The sequence below is a fragment of the Aphidius gifuensis genome, linkage group LG5 (assembly GCF_014905175.1).
Source record: "Aphidius gifuensis isolate YNYX2018 linkage group LG5, ASM1490517v1, whole genome shotgun sequence".
NCBI lineage: Eukaryota > Metazoa > Arthropoda > Insecta > Hymenoptera > Braconidae > Aphidius > Aphidius gifuensis.
In genome coordinates, this window is record NC_057792.1 from 6,324,013 (window position 1) to 6,342,584 (window position 18,572).

At 20.3% G+C, this 18,572-nt stretch overlaps 1 protein-coding gene across 1 annotated transcript in view; it reads left to right on the top strand.

The window, feature by feature from the left end:
* The first annotated feature begins 237 nt into the window (after positions 1-237).
* LOC122857310 (protein-tyrosine sulfotransferase-like) overlaps positions 238-18,572 on the top strand; it is a 45,507-nt gene continuing 27,172 nt past the window's right edge. Inside the window, exon 1 of the mRNA XM_044159417.1 lies at positions 238-518. The gene's annotated coding sequence lies outside the window, so the exon portion shown is untranslated. The remainder of the gene's footprint in view (positions 519-18,572) is intronic.

The following is an 18,572-nucleotide window of genomic DNA, read 5'->3' on the forward strand; positions in this document are numbered from 1 at the left end:
AATATAAAGAAACAACAAAAAACTGCATTATCAACTGTCGATAAATTTGAATTTTTTTTAAAAATAATTAATTGTTTAATATTGTTTAAAAAATAATTTATAAATTAATAAATTATTAATAATTGTACAATTATTTTCTGTCTTTTGTTTATAATCAAATAAATTATTAAAAGTTTTTTTTTTTGTAAGTATAGTGGCGCCGCCATTTTGTTATCAAAGTTTTTCAATTGTTTGCAACAGTTGCAGCTGATCCGTCGTGCCGGGAGGATCGTACAACTTTTACTAAAACAATAACAATTTTAACCAAATAAAAAAATTAAAAAAAAACCACACTAACATATTAGCTAACTTAATTAAACATAATAAATAAGTAAAAATAGTGCTGTGATAATAAAAGTGACGTAATTCAAAATTTTAAAAAAGTGAGTAAAAAAATTGTAACAACAAAAAGAACAAAAAAACAGAAAACATAGTGTCATAACGAAAGGGGATATAAATAGTTTGAGTGACTTCATATGGTAAGTCTTATTTATTTTAATTTACTTAATGTTGATTAACAAAAAAAATTTTTTAATATCAAATTATTGATGAAAATTTTTTGGAGTATTTGAGGTTATAATTCGCGTTATTTTGAAACACGTATGGATAGAGGTGACTGACACCTGATGCGTCAATGACCACGCATGTGATCTTGACCTTGTAGGTAAAAACAAAAAAAAAAAATTATAAATAATTTATATTATTAACTAATTAAGCCGCAAATAGTTGAGAATTCTGTTAAATTATTTGTCATTTTTTTTATTTGTTGGGCGAATTAGTTTAATTTACATGATGTCTTTTTTTTTCCTTCTCATTTATGATTAGGAGATTAATTAAAAATGATAACAGAATATATATTTGTACTGTTTAAGTGTGTGTGTAATTATCAAAGTGTGTAATGCAATAATTATATGATTGACCGTAGTCAAAAGACATAATTGCTATTACAAGCATTAACAATTTTCATGATAATTTTTATTATTTATATTATTCATTTTTATAATTATATATTTACAAATTTAATTTATTGTTTATGATAACATTTAATTTTTGTTTAAATAAATAGTATTATTATTTTTTTAAATTAGCTATGAATAAAAATAAAATTTTTAAATTTATTTAGAGTACTTCTTGTTGCGTTAGAAATTTTTTTTTTTTCTCTTTACTTTTTCAATATGGAAAATTATTTATTTCAATAATATTGACATTAGACTTTCTAGAGTTTATTGATGCGCAAATCATAAATCAAATTTCATGTAAATTTTTAATATTATATATAGAAAAATAATAAAAAAAAAAATATATATTTTTCAATGTGAGGATTGGTGACCGGAAGTTTCAACAGTTGGCCTTCTTGATATTTTCTAGACACCTTAATTGAATTTTTTTTTTTTTAACATCAGTTATCCCTTGAACCGCAAACATTTTTACTCCAATATATTTTAATTTAATTTACAAAACATCTGTTCAACTTGTTTTATTCAAAAATGTTTTTTTTAGTTTTTTATTTATATTTCTTTTGATGGTCGTTAGTTTTGAAAACTCTGGTATTCCTTGAACCATGTCTTTGGCTAGATGAAAGTCATTTTATCAAAATGCCTTTCGTACTGCTCTATCTCTTTGTATATCTTACCTTACTAACTTTTTTTTTTTTTTTCATTTTCTATCTTGTATTTTATTTCTTCTAACTATATATGACTTTCATTCCTGAAAACCAAGTTGTGGTTTGTACTTTGTTGGAGTGCATCACTGGGAATTGGATGGGAACCCAGTCGGATGGTAAACGAGGTGGTGTTAGTAGTAGAATTTCATCTTGTTATATATATCTTTTGGCATTGACTCACCTGTATACAAAATTTAGACATTTTCTACCAATTAAACTCATTTATTTTATTAAATTGAGGATACAATTATTTTCAACATAATTGGTTATTTTTTATTATATATAAATAATTGTTTAAATAATGAAAAAAACAGTTATATGATTTTTTAATGACTTGTTGATATTATATTTATTATAAATTTTTAACTAGATAATAAAAATATTAAAAATTAAATTTATCGAATAGTAAATTGATTTTTTTTCAAAGAAAATTTAACAATTAAAAATTTTCTATCAATAATTCAGAGCAAAGAAAATCGAAAAATCGAAATCAATTTAAATTTTAAAAATTATTATAAAATACTTTTATTGCTAATTTTTCTATTTCAATTAAAACTTGCCTTTTTTTTCTTGCAAAATCAAGTTTTTTTTTTATTATCGTATTTGAAATAAAAAAATAAATAAAAGATAAAATTTAACTTTATTTTTATTTACAGTATAACAAAAAAAAAAAAGTAAACTTTAAAAAAATAAAAAATAAATGATTGTAAAGGTAAACTTTTCTTGATTTCTTTAAAACTTTTATTTCGATTTTTTGAGTCTTTTACTTCAAACCCTCAGAGACAATACAAACACATTCTTTTAAACCATATATTTTATTTATATATAATTTTTTTTTTGTATTGTTTTTACTAATATTATTATTCAATATTGGCATGTAATCGATATGCGCAAACACTGATGATTTTGGTTTATAAACGAGGTCACAAAACCCTTGATTGTAACTAAATACCTTGGATGATGATGTGACAGGTAACCTTTAGGTGCACCTGGTTAATTAATTTTCATTTTAGACAAATATATGTATAACAAAGTAGACTGCAATTTCAATTAAACCAAAACATTTTGATTATAATTTCAAACAACATAATACTCTAAACTGGCGCTTTAATTAATTTGAAAATAAAGTCATGAATTTTTTTCGAAAATTTAACTCAAATATTGGTTAATTAATTAAATTATTTTAAAAACAAATATACACAATACAAATATTATTACTATTATTATAAAAAGAATTTACTGTTATATAAAATTTTGGTTTTTAAAAATATGAAGCTGAAGCTGGCAACCGAGACTAGCAGCTGAGATCATTTTTTGTTTTTTCATTAATTTTTTTAACCCTTTTATCATGATGATAGAATTATGAAATTTTTACCACATGTACCTCACATCATAAGCAACACAATGGTAAAAAAAAATTACAATAGTAAACCTTTTTTTCTATTTTTTTATTAATTAACAATTAAAATTTCCAAACACATTAATTGTTAATTAATAAAAAAATAGAAAAAAAGGTTTACTATTGTAATTTTTTTTTACCATTGTGTTGCTTATGATGTGAGGTACATGTGGTTTGAATTTCATATTTTTATCATCATGATAAAAGGGTTAAAAAAATTAAGGAAAAAAAAAAAAAGATCTCAGCTGCCAGCTTCATTTTAAAAATATATATTTAATATATTTGTCAAAATAAATATTATAATAGCAAGAACTTTGATATTGTATTTATTCAATTGCGGGTTTTATAATGAAAATCCAAGTGCATAATAATAATAATTATTATTATCAAGGAAGTAATCAGTTGGTCCTTATCATTACAATTGAAAAGCAACTGCCAATCTAGTCATTTGTCAAGAGGAGGAGGAAGGATATTCATTCAAAGTGCTTTAAATTGACATAGTGCATCAAACTCATTTTCACTTTGATTAAAATTCATGAATTTAATATCGGATATTCAAATATTACACTATTATTTTATTGCCATTTTATCATTATAATATATTTTTCTCTTTAATTTTTAAATTATTTCATTTTAAAAGAAGCCAAAACAATTTATTATCGAGAATATTATTTTTTAATTAACATACAATGTTTGTCATTTTTTTTTAAGTTTAAATTTTTGTAATTTAAAATTATGATTGGTAAAATTTATGAATTTTAATTTACTAATAACCTTAATTTGATTTGAAAAAAAAAAATATATTGAATCTGTTAATTGTGGTGTGGCTAATGTTGATGACACTTATAGCCAACGACTGATTTTAATTGGAAGCCAATTAATGTCATCCACGTAAATTGAGACCAATTGAAGCTGAGAGACAATATGTAGTGCTTTGTAACTGACAATTAATATTATCTAAAATTGATTTTATAATTCAAATATTTTATTCAATGGTTTTATAATTATGTACAACACGATTTTCACAAAATGACCTTATCAAAATTTACAAATTTCTAAACGTTTTAAAGATCACTCTATGAAATTATTTGAGGTGTGTCTTTTTATTGTTCTTTTTTTACACCACCCTCAAAGTAAATAACTTGTAATTTATTTTTTTTCTCTAAGTATCTATCAAGAGAAAAAAAAAAAAAATTATTTTCTTATGATGCAGTGTCATTCGTCGTTGTGATATAATATTTTTATTTTTTCCATCAAAATAAATTTGATTATATTAGTAGTTAAATGTAAAATATTTAAAAAAATTTAAATTTTATTTTGAAAATAACTTGACAAATATATAGTTTTTATTATTATTTTAATAATTTTTTTTTTTGTGAATGAGTAATGAGGTTGTTGGCATTCGATTTGGCACACATCACTGGCGCCATGCTCTATTAAAATATCAAAATTATAATCATAAAATAATATTTATACATTATTTGTATATTGCTATGTTATTTTGATTAAATTATATGGTGGTTTTGATAGTCAAGACATAATGAAACCTGATGCTTAACAAAGAGAAAATTACAAAATATGTATATTCAAAGTCACGTCTTCATTGTTTGAATTTATTTAATCTTTTTGTGATAAAGTTTTAAATTCACATAAGTAGTAGAGTGAATACAATGTCGTTCATTGTTACAATACATATATGATAAAGATTATAAACTTCTTTATATTGTCAAGTTGTCGAAAAAGTTCTATAAACTTTTGAGCTGTTTCAAATTATGACATTTAAAACTTTAGATAATTTTTTTATTTATTTATATTCTATTTACTTTGTTTATATAAATTACCTTCTACAAGTTTTTAAAACTTTTGAAATATTTTTATACTATAAAATTATTAATTAAATTTTCTTTTTTATTTATTTTTTTTTATAATTTTATTAAAATATATTTTCACTTTTTCTTTACTTTATTTTAATTTTCATTCAATTAATATTATTTATAATTTTTCTTTACTAACGTCAAGAACAAATTGTGTTAATTAAATTTTCAATTAATTTAACGATATAATATTATACAAATAATGCGTTATTTATTCATTTTTTTTAAAACGTGTTTATTCATATATAAATAAATGCAATTTTAATAATTAATTGTCAACAATAAAAAACAAGTATTTTGTGGTTAAAAAGTGACCAAGGTAATGCTCAACGAGTTTTAAAACTCAACAACTTGTCGCATTACAATTGTCTTGAATACTTGAAAATAATAATAATAATTATAAATAATCTTGGTGTATATAATTTAAAATTTTTCAAGAGGTACTCTTTTTTTTTTTTTCATATTATTATACACCTTATATTTTACGCTAAATTGACTTGTTTATAAATTTTATTTTTCACAATTTTTATACATGAATGATTTTTTAAATTTATATTTTTATTTTAAATTAAAGCAAAAAAAAAATAGCCATTTAAATGAAAGTTTTAATTTGAATAAATAGAAAGAATAATTAAATGCTATTGATCATTCATTTGAAAAATACTATTATTGTTATATTGATTTTATTTTTGTTAAAAATAAATTTTAATAATTATTATATTAAATTGATATTATAAATTTATTTTATGAATTATTGATTTATTTATTCAGCTAGACATTTATCAATTATTCAAGTTTACAGAATTCATGAATTATTTTGAGACACAATCATTTCTATACACGCGAATTTTCAATTTCAAATTGATTCCTTTATTCGTCTTTACCTTATCAATTTTATTATTATTATTATTTGGCATTTATCAATTGTCTTTTATCATTTCGTAATATTCTTCTTTATATTTCCCAATAATTTTTTTCTCCAAAAATTAAATTTCACCTGTTAAACTGTTGCTTTTGAATTATTTTTTTTTGGCACATTACCATCAAAAATAATCTTGGCTAACGCCCTCGATTTTTTTTTACTACAAGCTACTTTGTTTTATATGAATTTTTTTTTTTCTTTTCTAGTCTATATTTGTATAGTTAGCAAGGTTGAGTCTACCATTCATCGATCAATATTCCCTTCCATTGCGCAATTCATTTGTAATAACTATTCAAAAAGAGAAAGAACAAAAAAAAAAAAAAACAATAAGTTAATTTAAATTTAATAAAATATTAAAAATAAATTATCATATTTTTTTTTATTTAACCAAAGAATTATTAATTAATAAAAACATTTTAAATATAATTGAATGTACGGTAAAAAAATTTTTTTTTTCATTGTTTTGTATTTTTAAAAATAATAAATTATCATCATCATTATTATTGAGATAAAAAGATCGTGGGAAATGTTGAGAAGAAGGTAACGTGTAGTTTTTTTTTTTTATTATTATTTTTCTATATATTTATTAATATATCATGTTGTGAGTGTTTCCATACAAATGATGAGTTTGAATCTACATTTTGAGTAGAATGTATGTAATAATAATAACACTGGCTTTGTATGCTTGACTCATTACATTTAAATTTTAATTGAGTGATATATGTGCTGTTATAATATAATTATAAAATTGTATAAATAATTTTATACAAATATATTTTTAAATAAACTTTATTATTAAAAATTTAAAGAAATTAAAAAAATTTTTTTTTTAACATTATTATTGCAAGAAAATTTAACAACAATATGTGTGACTATGCAAAAAAAAAAAAAATTAAACTGATCGTGATCATTGATATTATTGTTATTATATATTTTTTTTTTTTTTTATTTATCGTGTTTAAACTTTCTCTTGCACGATTTCAACAAATAACCTCTGACCATTTTATTTTAATATTTAAACTTGAGTGAAATTTAATTTATCCATTATTTATTGTTCCAAAAAATAATAAAAAAAATTTACATATTGTTTATTATTATTATTGATATTATTTAGATAATTTTAAAATGATATTTTATTTAAAAATTTTATGCTATTGTGTTATCCATTCGTTTGGTTTTTTTTTTTATTTAAAAATTTATTTTTTTTTTGAAACTATTGTTGACTAGTGAGTTTTAGATTATTAAATACGATAACAAGTATAATTGTAATAATCAACAATAACAATTAAAATACGTCAACCTACTTTTTTTTTTTTTTTATTAAAAAATGGAACAAAGAAAAAAACAAGTGGAAAAATAGTTTAATCGGTATATGCACCGTATCAACAGTAATTAAAAATTTTTAATCTTACGTACATTTTGATAATAATTTTACTAAAATTATTGAAAGATAAATAACGTTAATAATTTTTTTTTGTTAACGTTATTTTGTTATGCATTGGAACAAATAATTGAACAAAAATTAATTTTAAACAATTGACAATTGTAAGGCAAAAATGAAAATAACAAATTTTTTATTATATTAGTTGTGAGGAACATAAAAATATATACAATTGTTAAAATTAAATAATTGTTACACACATTAGTTAGAGTTGAATTTGAAATTTATACAAATTTTAGTCTTATCGCATATGAAACAATTAAAATTATTAAATTTGCTTATCGAACTATGCAGCATTAACGAGAGGTACATGAGCTACATTTACGCGGTTGGTTAAATATACTAGTTGAGTTTATGTAAGCTGAGTTGTATGATTAGGCAAAATATATGTTGTATATATAGAGAGAGTCATGTGGGAAAAAGAGGACAGAGAAAATGTGCTTGATATAAAGGAAGGGTTAAAGGTTAAAGGGATTGTTGTGGTGATGGTAGGGTATGGGCACACAAAATGACAAGGAAAAAGTAAAAGAGAAAGAGAGGCATATGTGAATATCAATTAATAATTTCATACATATACTTTTCCATAAATTATCAAGTGCAGACCATATAATTTACCCAACTATTCTCAGGTGAACTTATCATAAAAAAAAAATATAATTTCCCTTGTGTTTTTAAATATTTAATAAATAAAAATTAGTTTAATAAATTTTTATAAAAAATGAAATTATTAAAAATTAAATTTTACATTAAATTATTAATTTATTAATTGAATTATGAAATTATTATTATTATTATTATTTTTTATATTAAAAGTTTTATTATAAATTAGTTAAATTTATAAAACGAAAATTTTAGCGAATTTGAAGGAAATTTAACTTGGTAATTTACGATAACTTTGTACAAGTGTAGTTACTGAAAATTTATCAAATAGCAATCACATAACTCATATGTATAATTTGATAATTAAATTAAAATTTTCCATGCTAATTTAACGCTAAATAAATGAAATTTAAAAATTATAGTAATACATTTTTTTATATAAGTTTTATTGATATAATATATATTTTTATTATAATTTTACAAAAATATCAATTGTTACGGTTTCCTTTTAGTGTAATTGGTTAATATTTTCCGGTGAATTACAACTACATAAATGAATGATGTTTGAAAACCGAAATATCATGAATAAAATAAATTTGGGTCAAATAAAATATTCTGGTGCGTATAACTATAGTATAAAAAACATTATTCTATATTATTTTTTTACTAAGTGGAGGAAGAAGTTTAGACACTATTTAAAGATTATAAATTTTAAATTATTCGTATTATTTGAACGAATTTGTATCACAATTAAATGTCATGCTCGAAATATTCTAAGCACAAATTTTCTACTCAAATCATCTTGAAATAAAATACTCTGGTAAATAATTTTCCAACAAAAAAAAATATCCAGTGTCGTGTAATTAGTATAAAAAACATTATCCTATATTTAAAATTAAAATTAATCATTATAAAAATAATTGAAGCATAGTAAAATATAAACATAATGATTTAATGACTATTTTGAATTTGCCAAAAATTATGACAACAGTATATATCATAGGATAAATAAATAAATATTTCATTTAACAATTTATTTATTTTTTTAAATTTACTTTTATCATACATCTTGGATAAATTTAAAATTAATTAATTTAAAAATAAATTAATTAGTCATCGTATTGTAATGACTCAATGTTATTATTATTTCAAATTTAATTTTTTTTAATATTAATCTTTCAAATATTGTATGAAATGTTTATTTATTTTTATTTTATTATTTCAATTTATTATTATATATTATTAATTCAATAATTATTATAAACCTTGGATAAATTCGTAATTTATTTATTTTTTACTTTCTCGTATAGAAACACCCATTTTTTCGTTGTGACATCATATTTTTTTAACCAGTTTTTATTGTTTTTTATATTTAAGGATATTCTGACTCGGATATTTAGTCACGTTTTGATGACTTTTCAGGTTAATTATATAATTTTGTGAATACTGTATATTGCAACATACAGAGGATATGAAATCCTGGCAAGTTGATAATACACTATATATATTTTCATGTTAATAATATGATATTGTGATTGGCAAAATTTCCATTATCAAATTTTAAACAAGTAACTGTTTCAAGTATCGTTTACATTGCATATATAGTTACACAGTCAAAGGCTTTGTTGACCTTTTTGATACTATTATACATATTTTATATTTAAATAAATTCTTTTATAAATCCACTTTGTTTATTACTCATTATAATGTATACATATAAAAATACATAAGCATCTATTCAACATTTTATAATGTTAATTTCATAGCTTAATTAGTTTTTTATTATATACGCTTTTTTTTTTCTTATAGTTACATATGAATTTTTATACTCTTATTCTCTATTCCATTTCTTATTCTTATTCTTGGAAATGCTCATAATAGTTCTCATGTTTAATTAAACACTCAGCATATAACTTATCTAACATTATAAATTTTATTTATTTAAAAAAAAGAAAATCTTATTATATCTTAATTATTCCATGAATTTATATGAAAAATAAAATACATCACTGCAATATTTTAATAATTTTGGAAAACCTATTTTTCATTTATAATTATATTTTATTTAGCAAAAAATACAATACAATAATAAAATTTTTATTTTATTAAATATTACAATAATAACATTTGTATGATTTTAATTCCATTGGAATTACATGGTTCATTTATGAATTATCTCGATTATGAATTTTCAATATTATTATTGAATACGTCTATATTGAACATTGGTCAAGTGCCAATGTTTGTGGTTTTGTATATATTTGTTCGATACAATTATAATTGATGATTTCTCAACATGATATACAATACTTACAATATTATTTGTAATATTTTTAATTAATTTTTTTAATTAATTCGTACCAGAAAAATAATAATAAATAATTGTATTATTTTATTTGTTATTATTGATGCATGTTTTTCAATGATTGAGCTTTATTTTCGAACTACAATTTTTCTCATTGACACAATTTATTGTGAATTGTTTTCTGTAAATTTTTTCTTTCAACAAAAGTTGTTTTTTTTTTTTTAAATATTTTATTTTTCGTTTGATGATATATTTTTTAATGATGTACTGGTCAATAGACACATATTCTGAGGGTTAGTGTTTTACTAATGTATATACTCGGGTGTGTCTTTACCTTGATAAAATCTCTCATCCCTGTTCAACTCACAGAGAAATTCTAATGAGTTTACGACACAGTAGCATATATCTACATAGTGTATTAGATTAAATTGTGATATACGTGATGAAACTGTTGCAAGCATCACACACATCTTTCCTCATTGCTTTTGAAGATCTTCTCAAAAGATTTTTTAATTTTAAATCTAAATAAATAATCATCAAGTATTATCGAAAAACAAAAAAAGCACTTGAAAAATATGAAACCTTAATTATAACAAAGAAAACTTTTGCTTTTTCTTTATCGAAAAAAATATTTTAATATTATTTTTTGTTGTTTTATGATATTGTTGAATAATTAAAAAATATTTTTTAATTTTTAAAAAACTGTATTATGTTTATATAGTAAATTTTATTTTTTTTTTTAAGGAAAAAGTTTTGAAGGTTTTTAATTATAATAGATAAAATATTAATATAAAACTTGAATAACATTATAAGCAGCAGCAAACTTTTAAGAGCAATATAAAATTCAGATTAAATATATTGCTAATTTTTTTTTTCAATTTGATACTTGTATTATAAAAAAAATTAAAAATTGGAAAATGAATATTAAATTATTATGTTGAATATTTTATAAAATAAAAAATCGTTTTTATTGAATATAAAAAATTAAAAAACAAATGTGAAGAAATATTTTATTTATTGAATAATTGAAAAATAAAAAAATCAAATTTTTAAAGGATTTTATAGTACTTACATAATTCATTTTAGATCATTTATTATTTTCAACGACATCCTCTCATTCTCTCTATATATACATTGTCGGAAACTGGATTTAGCCATTTATCTTTTTTCCCAAAAGTTCAGCGACTGAATAAAAACAGTAGAAATTAAAAAAAAAATCATATATAAAAACAACTTTATCATAAAACTTTGATGAAAAAAAAAAAACGTTTAAATCAAATTACATATTTATTTTGAAGATTGAATAATCACGTGATAATATTTAAATTATCTGTGAAAATATAAAAAAATAAAAAATATCATCAACAAGATAATGAAATTTAAATTTAAAATATTAAAAATTATGAGGCGTGGCGTTGATAATAAGATTCACCATATTGAACTTGTAAAAAAAATTGGATTTTTGCCAGTGATAGTTGAAGGGTAAAAATAAAAATTAAAAAAGTTACAATAAAAAAAAAAAAAGAAAAATCTTTGACGCTCTTGAAAGTCAAAAAGATAAAAACCATTTAAAAAAAAAAAATAGAGTCAAGCAAGATCATTCTCAGACCAAATTAAAAACCCTCAGGGTATTAGGAAAATAAGAAAAAAAAAAAATCTTAGTCCAAGATAGAATTGAGGGGCTGATAAAAGAGCTTTAAAATAAAAAAAAAAAACGTTAATAGAAGAAAGATTTAATTACACGCTTCAAAATGAATACAAGTAAAATATAAAAAAAAAATTTATTGAATAAATATTGAACTAGTTATTTAAAAAAAAATTGATAACTTAATTTTTTAAATTTTTTATATTGTATGAAATAAAAAAAAAAAAATCATTTTATTAAATTTTGAGAAGATGGAAAATATGTTAAATTTAAAAATGAATTGTAATATTTATTTAAATTTTATTTATCAGCTTTTTTTTTTATTATTATCATTACGTCATCGATAGGGTATTGATTTTTTTTTTAGCAAAATATATTTTGACGTATTTTATGATATTTTACAAGCCCCTATTTTACAAACCCTCTCAAATTGCAAAGCTTGATCAATATATTGTGCATTGATGGAGAAAAAAAAATTTTTTTTTTTCAATAATAATGATAAAAATGAAAAAAAAAAAAAAAAAAATTGTGTGTTGTTGATGATGAAACCCCGGTAAAGCATTAGGATTTTCTGGGTATTTTGTGGCTCATCGTATCTAGTATTACTACATGGTCTAGGTCATGAAATGTCTGATGAAACTACACGAGAATCTTGAGAATTTTAGTGTCCCTTGGGAAAATTTATTCTCTTGTATTTATATTTTTTTTTTTATTTTTTAAGTATAGTTCGTATTTCTTATCATCTGTTGAAGTTAAAAGGAAATCTAAATCTTTCAATGCAATCTGGGTAATATCTTACAAAGCTTTTCATTTTCTTCACAATTTTTTTTTCATTTTTTTATTTACTATTTTATCAGTGTTAATCTTTCTCTATTCATTTTTTTTATTTTTTCATATTGAAAAATAATTTACAATTAATTTAATTAAATTTTTTTCTAACGAGATATCATACATAAATGAAAATAAAAAAAATTTTATTTTAAAGTTTCTGAAAAGTTTTGAAGACGAAAATTTTAAATTCATTTAAAAAATTAAATACAAGTATGTTTGTAAATTAAAAAAAAAATTAAAATCTAATTACAAATTAATTTTTATATTTCGTTCACATTTTCAAACATTTTTATAATTATATTAAAAAAAAAAAACTTAAAAACCAAAGTTTTTTCTACGAATGAAAAAATATAAAAATATAAATTTCAATTATTTCATACAATTTTTAAGCTGCTTAATATTTTTTTTTTATCATGTTGCACTGCTTTATATAAATTTTAATAATTTATTACATTATTAATAGTTCTCTGTAAAAAATTTAAACACTATTTCAAGGAATATTACCTCTGAATTTTCATCCAAATACATATTTTTAAGATTTTTTTTTTTCTACTAAGCAAGTTGAATAAATAATAATTCACGTGAGAGGTTTATATTTTTTTTATTTATTCATATACCTATATATATTTTTTTTTTATTCGTCCGTGTCCTTTCGGATGCAGAAGGCGAGGCATAAGCTATTAAGTATTATATATATATATGTTAAACGATGTCGTTTGTGCCATGCACATATACACAACATAAAGAACGCACTTGAAAAAACATTACCCTGGCACTTGTATTGTTTGGATAATATTAACGACTCTTAGCACATATATTCCAACGAAATATGCATTTGTATTGTTGTTAAAAATTATTACTTTTATTATATATAATTTATTTTTATAATTAACAAGGACGTAAGTCAAAATGTTGATGACAATTTACTTAACAATACTGTTAAAGTTTTATTTTAATCTCAAAAAGAAATTTTTTTTTTTGGCAAATAGTAATTTGATGGAATGAAAAAATTATTTAGTGTTTACAATATGTACTTTGCGAAAGCCTTCATTTAATAACAGTCATGATTTAATAATTTATGAAAAAAGACATAATTTTTTTGGTTAAAAAATTCACTAAAAAACGATTTATTAAGGCAAAATATTGTGACTCATTTTTGAAATTTTTTTTTCTTTACACAACTGATGAATTAGTCAAAATAAAAAACTACTTTTTCGACTCAATAATAGTGTGATTCTTGTTGTTAGCTTATTTATGTTTGAATCAAGAAAATTTCATCTTTGTTGCAAAAGTTTTTTTCTTGGTACAATTTTTTCATTGTTTAATTATTTTAATACAAAATTCTCTGAATAATATAAACAAAGTTTTATATTTTTCTCAAGACAAAATAATTATGGTTCATATATTAAATAATTTTGTGCTTCAAACTTTTTTCTTTGCCAAAAAGTTTTCTTTTAACTTCAAAAATACTTGAAGTTTTATATTCAAATTTATATATGGCAGAACTTTAATAATGATTTACTGGCTATGTAAAATTGTTGAAAAAAAAAAATAAAAAATATATTTATGAATATTATATGAATTATTCAAAATATAGTATTGGAATATATTTTTATGTTATTTAAATGTCTATTTTACACTTTAAATGTATACATTGATTGCCGATTGAAATATCAATTCAATGAAATTTTAAAATTCAGCAAATTTATACTGATAAAACATAACATGATATTTAGGTATTGTTATGCATTATTATCATAATAGAAAAATCAATATATACCTACGCATATTTACCTGATTATTGTTCAATCGATACAACTATTTCTCTTTGTTTTGTTTTGAATTAATTACCATATTACTTTGTTGTTATAATATCATTATTAATTTATATAATTCATGATTTTATTGATCTATTTATTAGTTTTTTTATCATCTATTATCTTTGTATAATTAATTTTTTTAAAAATAATAATTAAAGCCATAAATGCCAAAAATATAAGAAATCTTTTTTCCTGTTTTTCGACATTAAATAACTCTTAATTATCAAGTGGATTAAGTTGCACTGACTAATTAAAATTTTTTTTTTTATTTTGTCTACAATTTTCCATTAAATTACCGACTACTTTGTGTGATAAATTTTAATAATTAACCTTGAAGATTAACAACAAAAAAAATTAGTAATTCATCAGCGTAAAAAGTATATTTAATTTTTTCGAAAATTACTTTTTTAATTTATTATTATTTAATGTTTTTTTTTTCAATATAAATAATTAAATTATCTGTAAATGTAAGATCAAATTATCAATTTTATTTTTAAATTTTTTTCACCATTGTTTTCGGAATTGTGGTGTGTATATATGCGATCCTGTCTAATGCAGATGAGTCAGTACAACATGTTACATTTATGATTGATTAATAACCCGATTAACTCGATGTTTAAAAAAAAATCAAAATCAATAATTATTCGAGGAAGAGTTTGATTTAAAATAAAGAAAATGTCTTTGTTCTATTTTCATAGATGATTTGTTGATATATAGAATAAACTTAGAACGTAATTCAACGGATTTTCTGAAGTATATTCAATATCGATATGAAAACTAGTTCACTTCATTCATGCATTATACAAGTTGTTCAATTTCATTTTTTCAGTGTGTGTTTATCGTAGTATTGCAAATGTAAAATAAAAAAAAAATGTAATAACTTATATACACTTGTATTTGCATTTCATTTTCTGAAAATTTACACTTTTCTGTTTATTTTTCAAATAAATTCATATATTTTTGAAATAAAATAAAATATATAGTTTTTATATTTTGAATAAATAAAAATACAACAAATTGCATTGCCATGTTTATTTTATATTTTATTATTATTATTATTTACACGTGGTTTATGGATCATATCTTATTTGATTTTTTTTATCCTGTATTTTTATATATATTTTTTTGTTAAACTTTTAACATGCATGTTCAATGGAAAATGAATTTTTCTCTCTTGTAAACTCAGCAAACTTTTGGATTGAAAAAAGGATTATTTGTAAATTTATTTTTCCACTGTTCTGATTTCTTTTCATTCGGTACGAGGTTAAAAAAAAAATTTCAGTAAGCTCTAAGACGAATGAAGAATAAATAAAAAAAATTTTAAATACATAAACAAATAGTTAAATAAATAAATAAAAGTTTCAACTATGATAATACAAATAAAAATTTAAAAGCATAAAATTATTTTAAAAGATTTTAATAATTTTATTTTTAAAAGCTTTTTTTGTTTGAATGAAAGCTTTTTTTTCATTAAATATACAAAATTTTACTGCTAAAATAGATGTAACTATTAATAAATGAATAAAATAAATAAATATTAATTTAATTTATTGAATTTTTTTAACAAGCAACTTGAATAAGCTTCGCAAAAATTTGCCAAATATTATTAAAAATAATCTGATTCAATTTTATTTTTGAATTTTAATATATTTTTTAAGTTAAACATTTAAATATTCAATTGTTGATATTTAAAATAGAGTAAGTTGAAGGTGAAGAACATGATAATATTTTTAAATTATTCCTCATTTCTTCCACTTTCCACTTTAACCCTCTTTTTTTCTTATTTTTTAAACCCTTATTCTTAGCATCCCTGCTCTAGCAAACTCTAACTCTCGCGCTGCATTAAATTGAATTACTACGACTTCTTTTTTGTTGTCGACAATGTCATTTTCGTTTTTTAGATGCTTCATATCAAAATATTCAAAGAATATTGTCCTACTTATATTTGTATATAAATAAATATTTAAATAAAAATTTTATTATAAATCTAATTATTAAAAATATACCATGTTTTTAAAAAAAAATAAAAAAGTTAATAAGCTTGAATTTTATATTGTAAAAAAAAAATATTTAAAAAAGTTTTTAAACAGTTTATCAACTTTTTTATAAATAAATAAAACTTGTACTGTGAGCATTATTTAATGTCATTATAACAACGATTCAATAAACACAAATTTATTTATGAAATAAAAAAAAAAAAAAAACAAAGCTGGGTAAATGTTTTTGCAAAGTTTTATAAAAAAAAAAAATTTTTGTATATATGCAGAATTTTCTGGGGCTTGATAAAATTTATTCTTTGTTTTTCATAATGACAAATATTTGCAGGTCGTTTTTGCATAATAGATGGAATTTTTTTTTTTACTAAAAAATTTTTAAACAATGACTGGCATTATAAAAAAATATTCTTCCTTTGTTTTGCATTTATTGATTTTTCATAATTCGAAAATTTGTACTTGAAAAATTTTAATTTTACATTCAAGTGAATTTATGTTTTACATTCTGAAAATTTTGTTTTTCAAATATACGTTTTATTTTATTATTATTTTTTTTTTTAATCAATAATTTAATAATAAAATCATCGAGTATTATTTGCATATTTATTGATAGACATTTACTGTGACCAAATATTTATTGATAAAAAAAAAAGACAAAATTTTTTGTTAATAAAAACGAAAAAAAAAGAAAATTAAAATATCAACTATTATTAATGAAAATCAAAAAAGTAATTATTACATTATTATTTTATTGTATAATTTATTTAAGTATTTTAAATATTTAAATTTAATATTATTACTTGATATTAAAAACATAATAATAATTATTATTATTCTATACTTTTTTTGAAAAATATTTTAAACAGTAAAATATTTTTTTTTATATTATTATTTTATCATTTGATTGAATCATCAAGTATTTATATTCATCGGTACACATTTATGATTTTTACAATCATTATTTTTACCAGAAAATGTTCCACTCTAAGGTGCACCTGCATTATCACATTTGCTCATAATTTAAAATTTACTATACTTCTATTTTTTTTCGTATATAAAATTTAAACAATATGAAATTTTTAATTTATAAACTTTTATTTATTTTTACAAATAGTAAATTTATATCTGCAACATGTGCAAAAGTTAAATTACATTTTATCTATATATTGCTGAATTTGTAAATAATTCATTTTGTTTTAAAATTCAACATAAATTTTCCACAATATTATTTATTTTATACAAAAAATTTATCAACTGAACATCACAATTATTGGATTTAATATTTCCAATAAATAATTGATTTTTTTATTTACAATTTTATAAAGTTTATTGAAGTTTGTGTACACTTATATCGGAAATATCAATTTATATATATATTTTTGTTTTTATATTTATTTATTTTACGATTATTATTATTATTATTTTTATCTTGTAAAAGTTTTCAACAAAGTTTTACAAGAGTTTTTCAAAATATATATGGTATTTAACTTTTTGTTTGGTAAAAACTACGAAAAACCATCACCAGGAGAATTATGAAAATACATATAATAAATATGAATTAACTTTTTACTTGAACTCAATGACTTTAGTAATTTTACCATCTTATGTTTACACTTTACCAATCAATAATTCATTTAGCCAAACTATAAAATCATTACATTTAAAAATTAATAAAATTTCTATTTACATTCTCATAAATTAATTTTAAATAACTTATTATTATAAGTGAATAACAATTACCTATAAAATCTAAAATATATTTCCTAAAATCATTCATTACATAAATCAACTGTCTATTTATTAAAAAAAAAAAAACTAATTTAAAAAAAATTATATTATCAGATAATTCCACTTCACTTGTGATGGGTTTATGAAAATTTTTTTGATATTCGATTAACTTGAAAATAAGGTGAAGTTGAGAAAAAAAAAAAAAAAAGTAAATGATGAAAAAGTTGTGATTGAAGGGTTAAAGAATGAGACAGAATAGATGAGGGGTATAATGGAGACAGAGAGGAAAGTAAAAAAAAGTAGAAGAGAGA